This window comes from Euleptes europaea, chromosome 2, assembly GCF_029931775.1.
Source record: "Euleptes europaea isolate rEulEur1 chromosome 2, rEulEur1.hap1, whole genome shotgun sequence".
NCBI lineage: Eukaryota > Metazoa > Chordata > Lepidosauria > Squamata > Sphaerodactylidae > Euleptes > Euleptes europaea.
In genome coordinates this window covers 90,650,679-90,659,474 of record NC_079313.1, presented here as the reverse complement: position 1 = coordinate 90,659,474, position 8,796 = coordinate 90,650,679, and positions in this window count along the sequence as shown.

The window sequence follows — 8,796 nt, the reverse complement described above, 5'->3', positions numbered from 1 at the left end:
CCAACATATGAATTAGCTAAATATTTGACCACCCTCCTACAGGACCACATTGGAAAAACCACTTCTTACATCAAAGATTCAACTCACTTCATCAACAAAATCAGTCCGTTAAGACTCAATCCAAAGGATATATTAATCAGTTTTGATGTTGTATCCCTCTTTACCAAGGTTCCAGTAAAAGACACAATCTCATTGATTAACCAGATTTTTCCAGAAGATATAACAGCCTTATTTCACCATTGTTTGACAACAAGTTATTTCCTATGGGATCAAGAATTTTATGAACAGATTGATGGAGTAGCTATGGGAAGTCCACTCAGTCCAGTAATAGCAAACTTTTACATGGAATATTTTGAAAAGACAGCATTAGAATCAGCACCTTACAAACCTACAGTCTGGTTCAGGTTCGTAGATGATACATTTACCATTTGGAGCCATGGTGAAGAAAAATTAATGGACTTTCTAAACCATCTTAATAATATCCATCCAAACATTCAGTTTACCATGGAAAAGGAAATTGAGGGTAAACTCCCATTTCTTGATACCCTTGTCATCCGTAAATCAAACCTTCAGTTAGGTCACAAGGTCTACCGGAAACCAACTCACACAGATCGCTACTTACACAAAAACTCCAACCACCACCCCCGACAGAAAAGAGGAATAATCAAAACATTAATGGACCGTGCAAGACGGATCTGTGAACCACAGTTTCTCAAGGAAGAAACTAATCATCTAAATCACGCACTGCTAGCAAACGGCTACTCCAAGAATGAAATCAGAAGGGCCATTAAACCAAACAAAAATCAGAAAACTCAGGAAAAACAGTCTCCCATAGGAAAGGTATTCTTGCCATTTATTAAAGGAGTCACTGATAGGATGGAGAAACTTTTGAAAAAACATAACCTACAAACAGTGTTTAAACCCACCAAGAAAATACAACAAATGCTATGATCAGCAAAAGACAAAAGAGACCCCCTCACCTCTGCAGGAGTATATCGTATACCTTGCAGCTGTGGAGAAGTTTACATCGGGACCACAAAACGCAGCATACAAACAAGGATAAAAGAACATGAAAGATACTGCAGACTTGGCCAACCTGAGAAATCAGCAGTGGCTGAACATGGACTGACACAAACAGGACACAGGGTCTTATTCCAAGACACTGAAAGACTGGACAATTCTACCAACTATTTTGTCAGATTGCACAGAGAAGCCATTGAAATTCATAAACATCAGCACAACTTTAACAGAAAAGAGGAGAGTTTAAGAATGAATAAGGCTTGGCTTCCTGCCCTGAAAAACCTCCAGACAAAGACAACATTCAACAATAGCCATACAGATTAGCTTTGGATTACACACATTAACAGATCACTTCAGGATACAATGGTTCCATATTAACATACCATACCCTCATTAGCACATTATCTTGATACTTACAGGACAATACTTTTGCAGGACAATACTCAGCTCAAACCCAACCCCTTTCTGACTATATATTACTCTTCCTACACCCTTGACACTGAGAGACACTGTCCTTCAGTGTTACTACTCTGAAGATGCCTGCCACAGTTGCTGGCGAAACGTCAGGAAAGAAAATTCCAAGACCACGGTTACACAGCCCAGATAACCTACAAGAACCAATGAACTCTGACCGTGAAAGCCTTCGACAATAAATGAGTATTTCCTTTGTCAGTTTAAAGAAAGCTGCTCAGTTTTAGTATTTTTCCCTTTTTGAACTGTAGGAGATGATGGTGTCCTTTAACATTCCATGATTTGGATCCACCAGAGATTTTGCGGACAGAAGGAATTTCTGTCCATAGAGTGACTTCTCCCACCTCCTGCCCAAAATGCCCTCTGAAATGCAGTTCCTGAGGAAAGGAGACCCAGGAGCAACATAGGGGCAGGAGTGAGAGGTCTGCAATGGGAGAAGGGAATCGATTATAATCCACCATCTTCTAGCCACAGAAATCCTTTGTGGGATCACGGCCTCCTTTTTTTTTTGTGACACGTGAGGCTTTTCTGCCAGTTTGTGTAAGTCTAATAAACCAAGCAGTAAGAATTGTGACCCCACATACAATCAGACAAATGTAGGAGTGCAGTTCTCCTCCCCCAGTGTTGGTGCATGGAGAGTAAATTGCAGACTGGTTCCCCAAAGAAGCCAAAACAAAGGGGAACAAAAGAAGCTGATGGTGCAGTGGGAAACTAAGCAATTTATTAATCATTTGATGAATTCTACACATTTCGCACACTGCTTTGTCAGGGGATCTGAAAGTATAAGGGCTCCAGCCAGAAGTAAGTTTCTTATCTGTGGTGGTATAAGCAAACATAGCCATGGCTCCCCCAGATGTGGCCATTTTATTTTCCTCATTCCTTTTACTTGGTGTCTGACAAGAGTTTAATTGCAATGGACTGATGAATAAAAACAAACTATTCACGATTGGTCTTAATGTTAACATTGTGTTCCACTTGATTTTGAAAGAGATGATGAAGAAGAAGAGTTGGTTTTTATATGCTGACTTTTTCTACCACTTAAGGGAGAATCAAACCAGCTTACAATCACCTTCCCCTCTCCACAACAGACACCCTGTGAGGTAGGTGGGGCTGAGAGAGCTCTGAGACAGCTGTGACTAGCCCAAGGTCACCCAGCTGGCTTCATGTGTAGGAGTGGGGTAACAAATCCAGTTCACCAGATTAGCATCTGCCGCTCATGTGGAGGAGTGGGGAATCAAACCTGGTTCTCCAGATCAGACTCCACTGCTCCAAACCACCGCTCTTAACCACTATACCTCGCTGGCTCCCGTGAACATATTTTCCGTTTTTTAATCATGGACCAAAAACAGTCATATTTGTTAATGGTTTTCTTTCTTTTAAAAAAAAATTATAATACATAATCAAGTTTTATCAGTGTCAAACAACTGCACTACTGAGTTGTAAAGTTACAGCCTTTATAGCTCTGATTTTTAAAAAGCATAAACTCACCCGCAAATATGGTGAAAGCACAAAAGCTTCTATGTGACAAATTTGTTTCTTTTTGCCTGTGAATGCCAAGCTTTGGGTGTAATCTGTACTATTGCCAATAAAGTACTTTATTATACTTTCTTCCTCCCATCCACATAAATTGCACACCTTGTGATTTTACCCTGTGCTAATGGGCTGAAAGCAATCTAACCATCATTCATCTCCTTCAGTTAAAGTTTCCTGTGATTACCTTCTGACATATGATTTAGTAGAAAAAGGAGAGTTGGTTTGAGACCTCCCAACACATCACTGAGATTGATATTGCACAATTACCCTGTAATAATGTGCAGACAGCCAGGGAACACTGACCAGTAAAATTTAACATCTGACTTTTCTTCAGTGTATGAGAGAATGTTAGAATCTTAACTTTTCTTTTAAACTTAAAGTTTTTTATTCCAGAATAATGCATTGGTGTCTGACTTCTTGATATAATCTGTATCTTAGCTCACTTCTCTCAATTACAGGTTTTGCTTGTGTTTGAGTTCTTGGCTATCACTCTCTTTTAATCTGGAGAACTGAGTTTGATTCCCCACTCCATCACATGAGCGGAGGACGCTAATCTGGTGAACCAGGTGGGTTTCCCCACTCCTACTCATGAAGCCGGCAGGGTGACCTTGGGCTAGTCACAGCTGTCTTAGAGCTCTCTCAGCCCCACCTACCTCACAGGGTGTCTGTTGGGGAAGGGAAGGTGATTGTAAGCTTTGGGAGGCAGTCATATTTTTAATTCCCCGTACAAGTCAGTTTGAGTACTACTAAAGCTTCTGTGTATTAAGAGCCCCGTGGTGCAGAGTGGTAAACTGTAGTACTGCAGTCCAAGCTCTGCTCATGACCTGAGTTCGTTCCTGACGGGAGTCGGTTTCAGGTAGCCGGCTCAAGGTTGACTCAGCCTTCCGAGGTCGGTCAAATGAGTACCCAGCTTGCTGGGGGTAAAGGGAAGATGACTGGGAAAGGCACTGGCAAACCACCCCGTAAACAAAGTCTGCCTAGTAAACGTCGGGATGTGACGTCACCCCATGGGTGAGGAATGACCTGGTGCTTGCACAGGGGACCTTTACCTTTTTAAAGCTTCTCAGCACTTGAATTGCTACAATTTTTTATTGTTTCTTTTTATACAAATTTCAAATATTTCTTATTTTACATACATTGTTTGTATAACGTACTTTGCTCATTACCTTCCATCCCTCCCATCCCCCTCCCTAGCCCCACTCCTCCTTATATTTTTTAGTCTCTTAACCCCAGCCACGGGCACAAAGTCTGGATCTTCCACCGAATGTCTTTTCTTCCTTCCGTTGATATCAACTCTAAGTAGGTCTTCCATCTACTCGTGATTTCCCTGCTCTTGTCTTCCCATGAAGTCTTCTGGCGCATCATCTCGACGATATCCGACTGTATAAATTCAAACAAATAGTTGTGCCAGATTTCTATAGTACGTTTACTTTTATCCTTCCAACCCAGAGCTATTACTGCTTTGCTTGCTTATTACATAGCCTTAAATATGCCCTGCTCCCTCTTGTTTACCCCCGAGTTCCCTGTTGTGCTCATTAACATTAGGTTAAAATCTATGGTTAAGGATACTTTACATGTTCTCCTTATAATTTCTAGTATTTGTGTCCAAAAGACCCTAACCTCTGGGCATTCCCACCTCATATGGGAAAACCAACCCTTAGATTGTCTACAGTTCCAACACATGGGGCTTAGTCCTGGAAACATATTCGCTAATTGCGCTGGTTTTATACCATTTTGTAAAAAATTTATGTTCCAATTCATTGAATTTAATCACTTTTATTTCCTCTAGTCCTTTCATAATTTTACCTGCTGTGTTTTCTGATATCTGACCTTCCTTACTCCAAGTTTTTTGTAAATATGTTATTGTCTTATCTTTATTTGAAATCATTTTCCTGTAGATTTTCCCTGCCAATCCTTGTTTTGATTTTTGCATTTCTTTATATATTTCTTCCATTGGTTCCTCTGACCATATTTCCCCTTTTTTGTTAAATCATTTTAACCCTTCTATAAAGGCCTGTTGTTTTTAGCCAGTGTTGCTTGCCTATCTCTTCTACTATCTCCTGTAAAGGTTTTAGGGTTCCTCCTCTGTACATATCTCCCAATATATAATATCTTTTTGACCTTAGGGTTTCCCACCATTTACTTTTCTCATTTCAGTATGCATAGTCTCTAGCGGAGCCCATCTTGAAGTCCTTCCTAGCCATAAAGGTTGCCATTGATTCCATACCTTTAGTGCTGTACGTCTGGGACCTAATTTTAAATCTTTACTTAAGACTTTTGAGAAAATGCCAAATCTTCCTATGTCACTGTTAATCTTATTTTCAAATCTAACCAATTTCTGGTCACTTCTCCTATCTCTAATAATGACTTTAATTGAAAGGCGGCATAGTAGCTATTCAGATCCGGGGTACCCCAACCCAATTCTGATCTAAGGCTATATACCAACCTTTTTTGAATTCTACATTTTTTGCTATTGAATATCCACCCTCTTATCATTCTATTCCAGTGTTCTATTATTTTTGTACTGATTTCTAGTGGTATCGTCTGAAATAAATACATTAATTTAGGCACCCAGAACATTTTAGTACTTCTAATTCTAGAGGAAATTCCTAAAGTTTTTTTTCCTCCATCTTTTCATTTCCTTCTCTATCTTTCTCCATACCTTGTTATAATTTACCTCTGCTATTCTATTAATATTCTTTTGTAATATTATACCTAAGTATTTAAACTTTTTGGCTCCCAATCCTATATTTGTAATTTTATTAATCTCTTTTTTTCATCCCTATTCACATTGACACATGTTATTTCTGATTTAGCCATATTGACTTTTAATCCTGAACACCTTTCAAAGTCTTCTAATATAATCTTTATTTCTTTTATTCCTTCTTTAGGGTTTGTCATAATAACCATAATATCATCAGCAAATAAATTAATTTTCATTTCTTCTTCCTTAATCTTATAGCCTTCTATCCTTGCGCTATTTCTTATCCTTTCTGCTAGTTGTTCTAACGCTATGATAAATAAGAGCGGCGAAAGCAGACAGCCCTGACGAACTCCTCTCTGGATCTGAAAGGCTTGCAAGTGATCATTGTTAACCTTAACCACTGCTGTTCCATCCCTATATAACTCCTGAATTGCATTTAAATAATTACTTCCTATTCCATATTTGCGCAAAACCTACCACAGGTATTCTTGGGACAGAGTGTCAAAGGCTTTGAATACATCCAGTTTTAGAAGACCCAATTTTTTTCGTTGGCCATGTTGCAGGACGTTAATTATATTTCTAATAGGGTGTGCTATATTCCTGCCTTTTACAAATCCATACTGGTCCTCTTTTATTATATTTGGGATAACCATCTTTAGTCTATTTGCCAATATTTTTGCGAATATCTTATAGTCTTGGTTGAGAAGGCTTATAGGTCTGTATGATCCTACCTCTTCTGGATCTTTCTGTGGTTTTAAAATCACTATTTCTGCTTGTCTCCGTGAGTCTGGAGCTTTCTTGCCCTTCAAGACTTCATTAAACACCTCCTGAAGTTCTGGAGCTAGTATTTCTGCCATTTCCTTGTAGAATTCACTTGTAAACCCATCAAGACCTGGTGATTTGCCTTTTTTTAATTCTTTAATTACGTCTTCTCTTGCAATGTGATATCTTCTTCCAGTTTAACTTTCTCAGTCTCCTTCACTATTGAGTTAATGTCTTCTTCAAAACCTACTGTGTCCCTTTTCTAATATAAATTTTTATAAAAGGACTCAAACGCCTGTTTAATTACTTTAGGGTTTTGTGATGATTGGTTATTGACTTCTATACTTTTGACCCTTTGTTTTTCCTTTCTATTTTTCAAATAATTAGCTAGTCTTTTTGCTGAGTTTGCTATTTCTTTGGAATTCATTCCTCACCATAACATCCCTTTTCCATATTGTTGCCAAATCTAAAGCCTCTATCTGTTTTTTAAGTTCCGTAATTTGTCTCTGTATATTAGGGTTATAACACCACCTGATAGTTTGCAGCTGTAGCCACCTGTCCCTTCCCCCTAGTTTTAAGGAGGTCCGTGATGGGGAGGGCTATCTTGGCAAAGTCGGGGACGAAATTATGGTAAAAATCCGCAAAGCCCAGAAACTGTTGGACTTGCTTGCGAGTCCTGGGGGGTTCCCAGTCCCCTTCCTCGGATACGTCGTGTCCCCCAATGGGTTGATCATGGACCCCGAGAAGGTCCAGGTGGTCCGACAGTTGGTCCTGATTGAACGCACACTTAGACAACTTACCTCCCTTACCAACTCCTGGTGTTCCTCCGGGTCCCTGGAATAAATTAGGATATCATCTAAATAAATGATAACCCCCTTAAACAATAAATCGTGCAAGATCTCGTTAATCAGTTGAACGAAGCACGACGGAGCTCCAGACAACCCGAACGGCATCACCATAAATTCAAACAGTCCATAACAACATGAGTCACAGTCCGCTTGGGCGGAACCGGTGGGGGTGTCTCCGCGCCGATGGGCGATTGAAGTCCTCTCACCGCCCCCAGCAGCGCCGTCATGTCACTCTGCAGAATCCTCAGTTGTGCCTGGAGATCCTGGTTTTGAAGGGTCAGGGCGCGGTTCTGTTCCCGCAGCAGGGCTTCCTCCTCTCTGGGGTAGGGGGCAGAGATGGCTGGAACGTGGATGGTCGAGGAGTCTTCCCACCGGTCTACCGTCACCCATCCTCGGCTTGGCTCTTCCCCATCTTCGTATAAGTCAATCAGTGGTCCCTGATGCAGACCAGTATCTGTTGCCGGCCGCCGGACGACCCTCCAGAAGGTGTCGTCGGTCTCCTCCATACCCTTTAATTCAGCGTGCGTTGGTAGAGAGGTCCATGCTGGCTCTCTGGTAGACACAAACGGGCGCCGTCCTGGGGCTGCTTCTTCCCGGCTCTCCCAATGGAAAGGGGTCGCTACCTGCCAATCTTCCTGGCAGAGCAGTTCGTATGTCCGGAACGGTTTGTCAGATCGACTAGACATCTTTTTCAGACAAACGAATAGAAAATAAAAAAATGGATTCTAGCCTACTGTCAGGCTTCAGCAACACGTTGCGTTCCTGGCATAAGGGACTTCACTCCAGACAATGCAGTGAGTTAAAAGTTTTATTCAGAAAGTCAACCAGTTCAGCAAGTCATAGAAACTTAAGGCTAGAATACAGGCATGGGGAAATATCGGTACATATATAGGGTAAATACAATGGGGTTGATTAGGTTTTAGAAACAAAGAAACAGTACAGAAGTTAACTACCAGTAAAGACTTACGACAACGCATACAGGAAATAAACGCGTGCATTAACTGGCTGATCTTCCCGAGCTCCCGGCTTTGTTTTGCGGGACCAGGTATCAGATCAGTAATTACTCGGGCGGGTCTCCATAGAGTTGCAGATCTTGGGCAGGAGACCGGGTGCAAACGGGGGGGAGCGGAGTGCACAAAAACCTCCATTTTGTCCGTGGGGAAACCATCTTGTTTTTATGCGGGGTCGACAGAGAGCCTAGCTGACAGTTAGCCTTATAGTGGTCTTTTAGGCATGGCTGTTTCACTCGCCGCCACCCCTCCAACATCTTTGGGTCTTTGTTTGGATTGTGCATGCCGTTTCCAGCCATCAGAAGTCGCCTCCCCCTGCATTTCCCCGCATTTTGCCCACGTTTTCAAATTCGAGATAAAATAGGTCCCTCAAAACGCAGGGAAGCACAGGGGGAGAGCAAGGTGACCTCTGATGGTAGGAAATGGCATGCATAATCCAATCAAATAC